Genomic DNA, 11,399 nt, shown 5'->3' with positions numbered 1-11,399 from the left:
AAAACCATCGATGCCCTACAATTGAACATTCACAAAGGGGTCTGCAGAGAAACAACGGCTTAACTTGGATAGCAAAATCCAGATGGTCTAAGACGTGTAGAAACGCTAAAAGAATACCAGATGAATGCTACCGACCAGATGGCCATCAACGAACCGGGGTTAAGAAACCCAATTGTCAACCGCAACAATCTCGTTGATGAGGCTGAAGCGTTTTCTCACAACGAAATTTTTTTAACAAAGCTGTCTTATCCTCTGAGCGTTAAGTTTAACTCATCGTACCCTGAAATTTTAGTTGTGAACCCCTAGGTTAGAACAGATATTAATTAATAAACTGCAATCCATAAATTCATAATTTCGTACATTCATAATGTCACACACTCACATTCATAATTTCACGCAATTCATTCAAAGATTAATATTTATTCTTACTTGTTTTAGGTATTAGTGTGTCTCCCAAAATTCAACGGGAATCTTCCCAGGATTGAAGTCTATTTTAGCCGAAAAAATTCACTGAACTCCCATTCCAGCTTAGCTACTTAACTAGAGGTAAATAAATTAAAGAAATCCTATAAATAAAAATCTAATTGAATGTGGGCTCCTCCCTTTTATAAACGAGGGAGAACACAGTAACGCTTGCCGCTTCGCAACGTCCGAGTTGCGTTAAAGTTAAGGCCTGATTTTCTTGACTTTCTTGAAATTCAAGGGTAAGAAGAAAAAGGCAATCAGCCTACGATACCTAACTTTATACAAAATCCTGGGGTCCAAGGTATATTAATTTATACACTGTTTTATCCAAAATTTTACATGAATTCTTAAAAATTTGTAGAAGTTTTTTTTTTAAGAGAAGAAACAAAACCTGGAAAATGTGGAAATGTTGTTGAAATATTGGCTGATGACAAAGCCGAAGAATCCTCTGGTGCAATTTTTTTAAAACATTTCTCAAATTATGTTCAGCTACAAAGTCTATTTTGTCCGCGCAGTCGCGCCGAAAAAAAAATGTGTAGCCTAATTCATCATTCTCGCCACCGTCATTGGACCAAAATGAAAAAAAAATTCCTCTTACGCCCCCACGCTTAACTAACATAAGCTAACGAAAAACATGAGACAATTTTCAAATAATATTGGAATAGGTAAACGAAACTGACCGTACAATTCAGACAGAATTTGGTGTATTTGTTAATTGTAAATTGGTTACAGAATACATCCGTCACAACGAAATGAATTTCGTCCAATGGGGACAAACAACATTGTATGGGGATCATTTTTCGGTGAGTATTCAAATGTAGACGGAAAATCGATGACACCACTAATGAATCAGATTGTAGACAAATGTTTCGTAAAATAAATGAAATAAAATACTGTTAATAAAATGTATTAAAAAAAAAGAATTTAATATTATACAAATCAAATTGTGCCAATTATAATTTGGCACGATACCGATTCAGCGATATATCTGGAAATATAGATATCATAATAAAATATTTACGCATGAGAACAAACGTCAACAGAAAGAACTAAAAACCTGCTCTTCTCGCCAGGGAAAATCATCTTGAAGTGTCATCTGCTGCTTGCCCCTCGTTAAAGATTTCCTTGCGAAGTTGCCATTCTCTTTCATTCGAATAAACTGAAGTGTCAAAAAAATCAGATTTGGTTTTAATTCAGAGGAGAAATTTTATTGTTAAATATTCATCAGTAGACCAGTCAAACTGCAAGTAAGTTTCTCTTTCTTTAATTTCTTTGAAAAAGATAAAATTTATCCAGAGTTGCTGCTCTATCACCATTTCTGTCTTTTTTTTCTGTAGTGGAGTCAACTTAATTAAATTGTAGCCTCAAAAACTGATTGAGATTTAAAATTGTTTAGTGAACTTTGTTCCTATCAATCTTAGTTATTTATTCACTGTACAAATCAAGAGATAAGGAAATGGGACACTGCCGTGTTAAAGCGGCCATGACATTTGTCAGCGCGCCATCTAGCGGCTAATGCCCTCCCTTCGTCATTAGCAGACGAATTTCCAGCAATTCCCTCTCGCACGTACTGCTTTGATGCGGCGTGTTTGAATTTTTGCAAAGAAAGCTACAGGAGGACTACTGTAGCATGAGGGTAAGATGCCCGTTTCTTGATACCCCTCGCCTGAAACATGTTTTCATATAAAATATTAGTGTTTCTTATTTAAGATAACAATAATCAAGAAGAATTATATCTGTTTGTGTCACTTTGGTGAACTCAATGACTTCGTTTTAAGGCTTTTTACTCAAACTCTTTTACATCAATATTAAGACTTGAAGTAAATAAATAGAAGGGAACAGTATTATAAGCGATAACTCAAACGTAAGTGATCGCGAAAAAAAGGGAACACTTTGGTCCGTAAGCCGCCGTGTTAAAAGCGCGGAAACACTCGTCGTTTTCCCAAACTTAGTGTGGGTACTGTACACTCGATTGAAAAGGCACTTTCAATGTCATGGCCATCATTGTTTCCATAACACCAATTGCACGAAGGCTAACATTAATCGTTTCCAGAAAAAAAAAAGTATTATTTACATTTATGATATACCATATATGATGAACCAGTTTTCTTTCACTTAAATTAATATCATAATGCAAAGGTTGGCGATTAAAACATCAAGAGCGCTGGTGAAAACCCAATTATCCCTCACTATTGAATAAAGTGGGATACTAATACCGATTACACACCAGAAATTGAACTGTGAAGGAGTACTATATCAATGAGCTATTTAACCAACTGTGGCTTTTATAATGGTTTCTTAAACAGCCAAGAGCCGGGTGACATGGTACGATGCAGAACGTTATGATAACATCTTAGTAAATCAGACATTGTATTCCTCCGTATGACTGATCTATCCATAAGCGATGATGCAACCGTCTACTCTACGCTGTGTTTTATCGTAAGCCAAGAAGTTAGGTGTGGATTCACAACAATTGTTACTTTTGATCAGCATCAAAAGTGGAAAGTGATGCTGATTATTGCAAAAATGTAGTGCCCGACTAGAGTTCTAATTAAAAACTTGGTGAGTTCCACATCCTAATGAGTTTCCAATCAAGTATTGGGCATTTCATGGATAGAAATGGACTTCGTGAAGTCCTGGATTTAATTGATGCAGAAAATACTACTCCTCATCTGTTGTCTGGAAAAGCACTAGGTCACATTAACGAACTATATGAGAGGTCACATAATAATTGAATCTACTCTACACTTTGTTCTACAAAAAGCAAAATCATCGCAAAGCATCTAGAATGAGGAACCTGTGTGTAAACTAAAATTACCCATTACATTAATATAATGAGATATTATTCCACAGCAGACAGGATACAAAGAAGTAAAAAGCGATTCAATATCAAATGATAAGTTGTCCGAAAATTATTACACTTAATTTTTAATTCTGTTTGATTTCATGTTAGATTGGAAAATCACCGATGCAGTGTTAAAAAACTCACTGATTTTCGTTGAAATTTTCAACTATATGTGACATGGTTTTTTCACTAAAAAATAACTTTAGGGGGGCGGCCCTGAAATCGGTGATCGGTGATGATATCATTGAAGAAAACTCCGGAATTGAAAAAAATATATTTCCCTGAAAAAAGAACCAAACGACCCGTTATTTTGGTTGGTTAATAGCCTCTACATAAAATTAATGGAATAATCACATTAACTTAAATTAAACAACGATCTTTATTGTTTAAACTCAACAGTTAAATCTTGGTCACATTAAAAGAGGACTGGTGGTTTGGGTGGACAACACAAACAAGAAATAAGAGAACTTCCTCAAAATGTTCAAAAATTTTAAATAACAATGAGAATTAGACTTAAGAATGAAAAATGTAATTGCTAAATGTTCATTGGTTGTCGCAGGAATTCTTAATTTATCAATCAAAAAAGAGAAAGTATGAACAGGGGCACACGATTCAGTTGTGTGATCCTTTTCTCCAAGCATCAACGATTGAATAAACAATGGTGCGTTGTTGACTTTGGCACTGTGGTCCAAATGGAAGACGTAATAGATAGCAATCAGTGCAATTACTGTTTTTGCAGTTGTACGGACTCTTATTAATGGCTTGTTTTCGATAATTATGTTAATTTTTGAACCTGTGTAGAGTATGAATAGGGCACCTGTCGTCTCCTCTTGGATTGATCTTCCAAAATTGGCAATTCCTATGGATAAGAAATATATTTAAACGATTAGATTTTAATTATATAACATGAAAAAGATAATTTAACTTACTGATGTGAAATCAACCAAACGTCGTGCTGCTTTGTCTCCTCTTCCCTTGTTGCCTCTTCCAGCTATGTCCGTACTAGAAGAATCAAACCTGGAATCAGCGTAATTTGCGTCAGAGATAGCTGTAAAAATATACATAGTAATTGACATACACAAATATTTTAAAAATTGTTACAAAATAATGGCGTTCATCGTTGTTTTGATGTTTCAATATGATAAATTATCTCAAGATCAACAATGGTTTTAACATTTCGAACTTGTGTTAGTGAGGTTTCCAAATCAGAAACAGACTGAAAAATATTATCTGATCTGCAATAAAAGAGGATAAAGTAAAGTTATAGGAAAGGAAAACGACTTCGACCTTAAACCCATCGTTAGAAAATATAATTACCACTTCAATCAACAGTTTCAACATTTCCTTATTCCAGATTAGTGTCGTTTGTTATAAAGAAAACAATCAGATCACATTTAAGAACAAATCGTCGAATTATTACCCTCTATACAAAAACCAACATGTTGGATCTTAATTGAAGTCATCACGCCGGTCTCTGAAAAGAAAAGTGAAAACTATCAGATCACATTCATGAACTCCCCGTAAAAAATTCTTATCCCTGGAAGTAGCAGCTACAAACATGTTGGATCTTGAAGGTATCACTAGTTCGCAACGGTCTCTGAAAAGAAAAGTGTTGAACCATATGTTAAGACCGTTCTCAAATATTTAGGCAATTCACGACATGTAATACCACTTGTAACATCAGCAGATAAAGATAGTTTTTTCTTAGTTTTGAACACTTGTTGATGAAACTTAACTGGTGAATCATCACCAACAACAATCCAGATAGCCCCTTTATTTTTATTTTGCCTTTTAAAAACTAGTCACGATAAAAAACGATTCACAATTCTTAAACAAAATGTGTCCTCTTCAACTCTTCACTACCAATTTTCTTTTTACCATAGTAAGATCAGAAATTTTTCCATTTTCATTTCAAAAATTAATCTACAAGTTGTCATCTGCATCCTCGGTGCCTTGCATTACAGTTACAATTTTTATAGCCAAATCACCCATTTTACCATCAACGAGGATAAATTTAAATAAAGATAAATGTTACTTAGGCTTGTGAAACGAAAACCTGTAGTTCTGAAAATGAAAGACTGCGTTTTATCGACTCGGCAAAAAAATAAATCAGAAATCTGATGCCAAATCATACTGTAATATAACTTCAACAAAAATCACCACTTATTGGGTGGAGATATCCTTTTCGATGTATAAATAACCCCGTTATCCAGTGCCGTCGATGTAGTTGTCCAGTATGGAAACCCCATGTCTACCCCGAATTTTTTTCGGCAGGAAAATCACATCTATTTTTTTAAGGGTGAATATTCTAGTTTTTAGTTACAAATACTGATTTTAGGGGAGGTGAATCACCAAAAGAAGTCAGAATTTTTAACAGTGTGGAAAACAATTGGAATCCTCGATGGTTAAAAGACTGCATAACTGTTTTTTCCATACATGGATATGTTAGGACTGGTGTCACAATTCACAGAAAGAACAGGAAATTTAAAGTTGCATCTGTAAACTTTAATGGACATATTACCATACTTATTGCAGCATCTGGAAACAATAACTACTTAGAGTAGACCGGGGCGATTTCGGATAGGGGCATTTATGAGCAGTGGACTTTTGGACTAGTTGTAATAATCGGATTTGATTCAAATGTTCAAGAATGCTAATATAAAAATTAATGCTAATTAATTATAAATTTTATGCCAGCGTCCAAGAATTTTTAATAAAAAATAACGAACAATTGTTGAAGCTACATTTTAAAAAAGTAATGTTTCCTTTTCTTCGGTCGGAATTTTTTCTCTCCGTAGCATCTTGTTATTGACATATTCCTGCTGTTGTTCACAAAAATGAGAGAACAAAAATAATGGTAAAAAAGCCCATTAAATTCTGCGTGAGTGGAATTTTTTTGCTGGATTACTTTGTTTAGTTGCAATTCAATAAAATATACACAGCAAAAACCGTTTTTTTTTTTGGACATTTGACCTCAAAAAATCTATAAACAAAATACGAAATAAAATTTCGAGACTATGGAGCTTAAAAAAATTGAAAAGTGTAGAAAAATATGTTCAATCAGTGGCTTACAGTGATACTCAACTCTTTAGGTAAAAAGTCAAAAAAATTTATTTATTACAAATTTTATCATTGTTATGCTACATAATCATTGTAATAATTCCAGTTATAACGATAAAGGATATCACTAAACTTTGGTCAAGAGAAAAGAACGCCGAACACTGTTTTGGTTTGGGGTTGTATTTTTATCACGTCCAAAGTCTTCTTTGTGCCGAGTGACTGGAAGATTTGATTCATCGACATACACCAATATTCTACTCCAACACATGATTCCGTTGAACAAGATCAAACCTTCAAAACGAACTGGTTTGGTTCATGACTGATAAGGAAAACATAATCTCAATATTCAGTTGCTTTAAGGTTTAATGTTTAGAGGTTGGTTTGGATGAAATTTTCATGCTTGATTGGCCAAAGTCGTATTGTGATGGCATGCCACTAGAAAGTGATTGGAGGCAAATGGATGACGAGTTCTCTAAGGACAACATAAAAGCTTCTGATGAGGAATTTCCCTGTTGTGGCAAAAGTTCTGCAAGAATGACTTTATCGTTGGACTCATTATTAAAGACATTCCCTTGAAACTGAGAAAAATCGAACAGTTTAACTTCAACAAAAACTGATTAAGATTGCAGTTCATTCAGTTCTGATGATGGTTGCAGAAAATCCCTTAAAAAAAACTACCAGAAAAATTTGTACCACAGGAGGCTTTGTCGAACTTTGCCACAACAGTCCAAAAGGAAAAGCATTTGCTGTCGAGTGCCTAAACTTTATTACTCCCAAATGTTAGTCATATATTTGTTGTCACTATATGGATAAGTATTCATTTTGATTTGTATCAAAGGGTCTAGTGATCCAAATTACCAAAATAAAAGAAAAAGATCGCATTCATCCAGCATGACAAGTACTAGTGTAGCTGGGTCAAATCCTAGTTCCAACACAACATTGACAACATCAAATGTACAACTTCAAATGGAACCCCAAACACCTGGAGCTGGTTCAAGTCCCAGTTGCAGAACGACATTGACAATGTCAATTTTGCAACTCCAAATGAAAACCCACACAGCCGTTTGTGGACCAAGTCAAAGTTGTGGAGATGGGCTGCCCAACATACTTACTCTCCGATGATCTCCGATGACTTACATTCTGATTTACAAGTAATTAAATTGCATGTACAATTGTCATACTAAATTAATATAATTTGTTTATTTATCAAATCGTATATGCTAGAAATCGATCCAACTTCCAGAAATGGTCCTACTCCTGGTTGCAGCACAATGTAAATTTTGCCGTCATGTCAAGTCATGACAAACAACATGCCTGTTGCTGGTCCAAGTGGTATTAGCCACACCAGTTACGAAGATTCGCGTGCGGATTTCCAATTAAGTCTCTGCGCAATTGTCAAAAGAAACTACATTAACTGTTTGTTTTTTTTTTTTGTTTTTTTTTTATAAATCATAGATGCAAGAAATGGAAAGGTTTCGTCATCCCAACAAACCGTTAACTTATTGGTTAAATAGACAGCATAAGGCTGATAACACCGTAGGCCCTGTTAGAGCAGCTATTTTAAACTAGCTTTCTATGTAAAAAAAATATTTATAAAAACCCATTAAAATAGTATCTCTATTTAGATCCCAAAAACACCAGGGGAAGTAAATTGAAGGCATTTTCGGATTATTCTATGGATCATCGCCCGGTGTCCGCTTCCATGTACCCTCTAGTTCGCAACGCTATCGCTCTGTTGGTCGGTGGACAGGGGCCATTGCATGACATTGCTGGGAATTTGTACGAATCGCAATTTATTAAAAGAACATTTGGAAAGAAAGCGATGAAGCCACAATTAGTGGCTGATTTGATTTCATACATCATGCCTAAATTATTAGGTGAGGAAAATTCTTGAGTCGCCGCTAGTCACATTTCTGACTATTGCTTCGTCTAATCGTCTTCATTAATATAACTACATTTTCAGGTGAGGAAAATTCTTGTGTCTCTGCGAGCCGAATTACTGACGGTTCTACTGAAAGAATCATGTACACTTACAAATTTCAACCTACCAGTAAAGAGGATATAGGTATACAATTTCTTTACACTTAACTTAAAAAGTTTCAATTCCTTTAAATAATTCCTTTATTTCTTCTTTATTGCAGAAATAATTGCTGGAAGCGGAAAGAAAAACCACCCTTCCGAAGAAAATACGGGCAGGTCGTGCCAGTACTGTCAGGACTGCAGAACCAACCGTTTCCGAATTGGCAATGGTTGTGGAACCATCGGTCTCCGATTTGCTGACGGATATTTTGGATGAGAACGTGTATGATGTTTATCTTCTTGGAGAAAAAACGAACAACGATCGCAGTTTCAGGACACTCGAGGTTGCTACGCAGGAAACTGCTGATTCTGAGCCATCAGTAAAAACTTATTGGTTTTCAGTCCCGAACAATTGGAGCGATGCTGAATTAATGGAAATCGCATTTGAAAGCTTGCAAGCAATTGGTTAAACATCATTAGTCCCATGTTTATTTACTTTTTAGCGTTGCATAATTTATATTCCATTTGGGGAATATTGCTTAACTCAGTGATGTCGAATAAACCTAAATTATTTCTTAATATCAAATGTCTTGTTTATTTTTTTATAGTATAATAATTATCTAAGGTAAATAATGGTAGTCAACTCAACTGATAAAACAACATAGAAATTGAGTGAATTTAATACTCAAAACATTCAAGAAATGCTATAAAATATTGAGTTGTTCATTTTTCCAGACGCGACCACTTGATGCTTATAAAGTTCATTTTCATTTGTTTTATTATGCTCATACTGTATTAAGGGAGATACAATTTACGCTGAAGGCGTTGCAAATTTTACTCTCGTTATCACACTAGGTCCTTTTTTCAGAATATGGCTATGCCACGCCACCTGACGACGAAAGCTCTGAACGATAATTAATCATGATTAAATAACAATAACTAAAAGAATGCAATACGATCATAAAGTCATGACACATCCTCAAATCGACCAACCTCTACATAATTGAAATTAAAAAAACAAAAACCCCTCGATTTCCCATACGGCACCTGGTACACTCTGATTACCTGACATTTTTTCATTAAATTCAGAAGTGTCAATTCAATTAAAAATTAATTCAATTGCACCGCTAGATGCACAATGAAAAGAGCTTTCAGAAACATACAAAGTTTCCATAAAAAGAGCTAGGTAAAAAAACGTTCGGCGTGAATTAAACGTATATGTGTGTATAATCAATTATTTTTGAACTCGTATTTTGATTCAGCATGAAAGTTGTGTTAGAGTTATTAATTTTCTTATTATCTACGGTAGCCTATATTGGAGTATGTGGGTCAGCGGGAAAAATCATTCGGTGGTAATTACAGATATATGCGCATCAAATGGATAATTTTTTAATCGATTTTTGGATTCAGCTTATGAAATTGAGTTGAGTGTGTTAATTTTCTTTATCATTGCACGTTGCCTGCATAGCGTTATGTGGGTCAGCGGGAAAAATCGTTCAGCGGTAATTACAGATATATGCGTATGAAATGGATAATTTTTGAATCGATATTTAGATTCAGCTTAAAAAGTTTAGTTAAAAAGTGTTAATTTTCTTATCATTGGACGATGCCTGGATAGCGTTATGTGGGTCAGCGGGAAAAATCGTTCATTGGTAAATACAGATATACGCGTATGAAATGGATAATTTTTGAATCGATATTTGGATTCACCTTAAAAAGTTGAGTTAAAAAGTGTTAATTTTCTTATCATTGCACGTTGCCTGCATAGCGTTATGTGGGTCAGCGAGAAAATCGTTCAGCGGTAATTACAGATATATGCGTATGAAATGGATAATTTTTGGAATCAATATTTGGATTCAACCGAAAAAATTTTCACCATCGTCATCTATCGGTAAATCAGTCATTTTATAATAATCTTCATCATCATCTTCGTCTTCAGTGTCGTCGTCGTCTTCTTCAAAATGCCCTTGAAACCTGTTGGCGGCAGAAGCCAAAATCTGTTTTACTCTTGTGATTTCTTCAGTAATAGGTACGGTACAATCACTGTCTGTAGAAATGAAAATCGTTGTGGATAATACAGCAAAATATTTTAAGAGACTAATCTTTACATACAGTATGGTCCAAAAAAATCCGAACAACCTAAAAGCCACTAGACCAATTGGAGTGGTCAAAATTAATTTTTTAAAAATAATGAATATGTGGCAATAAGGCAAGAGTTTTCGTCATCTGTTACCGTGTTAATTTTGAATCATTCACCCGCGATGTCTTTATGAATTTAACAAATCTATATTGATCTAGTGGTAACGGCCCTACTAACACAGCGCTGTACCATGGATATGACTGCAGCGTACTCCCAAGGATAAGGGAGATACAAACAGCATATCCATGGAATGCTTCATGTTGATCCTTATTGCCCCTTCCCCGCACGTACCATTTGTATGTCCCTTGAATATACCGGTTTGTGTATACACAGTATCCTTAAATAACATCCATCTTTGGATAGGATTTCTGTTAGAAAATAAAAGATAAATGTCTCACCCCAGATTTGAACTATTGCCCTTCAATTCCGTAGCTCATCTCTCTGACCACTTGCCCACCTGTTCTTACAATTTGAGACAAAGGTTTGGAAGTAATGAAAATTGAAATATTTTTTAGCTTTTTCGTCCACTGTGTACCTAATATGGTTATACTGTGATGCACATTCTGTGTATGTACCAAATGGTATCACAACCAAATCATACCCCCGGGTATATTACTTTGACGTACAATCAGTATATTAATGAATATACGCTGGTGGATCTACGATGAATATTCTTTATTTGATCCCATCCTAGATCCGAATAAATTTATACATACGCTATACTACAGCCCCCCAATTGCGACCTGGATCTATTCATCCCATATTTACCTACATCTTACTTTAAGTGGATGGGCCGTGTTAGTAGGGGGTGGTTTTCTACTATCCCTGAGGTCCCGAGCTCAAATCTCGTCGTCCCAGAAAATGGAAACC

At 35.0% G+C, this 11,399-nt stretch overlaps 1 long non-coding RNA gene across 1 annotated transcript; it reads right to left on the bottom strand.

Moving 5' to 3' along the window:
• Window positions 1-418: 418 nt before the first annotated feature.
• LOC124200409 lies at window positions 419-1,538 on the bottom strand. Its single transcript, XR_006877301.1, has 2 exons — window positions 1,402-1,538; window positions 419-1,306 (listed from the first exon to the last, which is right to left on the bottom strand). It is a non-coding gene; the product is annotated as an uncharacterized LOC124200409 (long non-coding RNA).
• Between the last annotated feature and the right edge of the window lie 9,861 nt (window positions 1,539-11,399).

This window comes from Daphnia pulex, chromosome 8 (genome assembly GCF_021134715.1).
Source record: "Daphnia pulex isolate KAP4 chromosome 8, ASM2113471v1".
Classification (NCBI taxonomy): Eukaryota; Metazoa; Arthropoda; class Branchiopoda; order Diplostraca; family Daphniidae; genus Daphnia; species Daphnia pulex.
The sequence above is the reverse complement of the archived record's forward strand: the minus strand, read 5'-3'. Positions and strand labels throughout refer to the sequence as shown.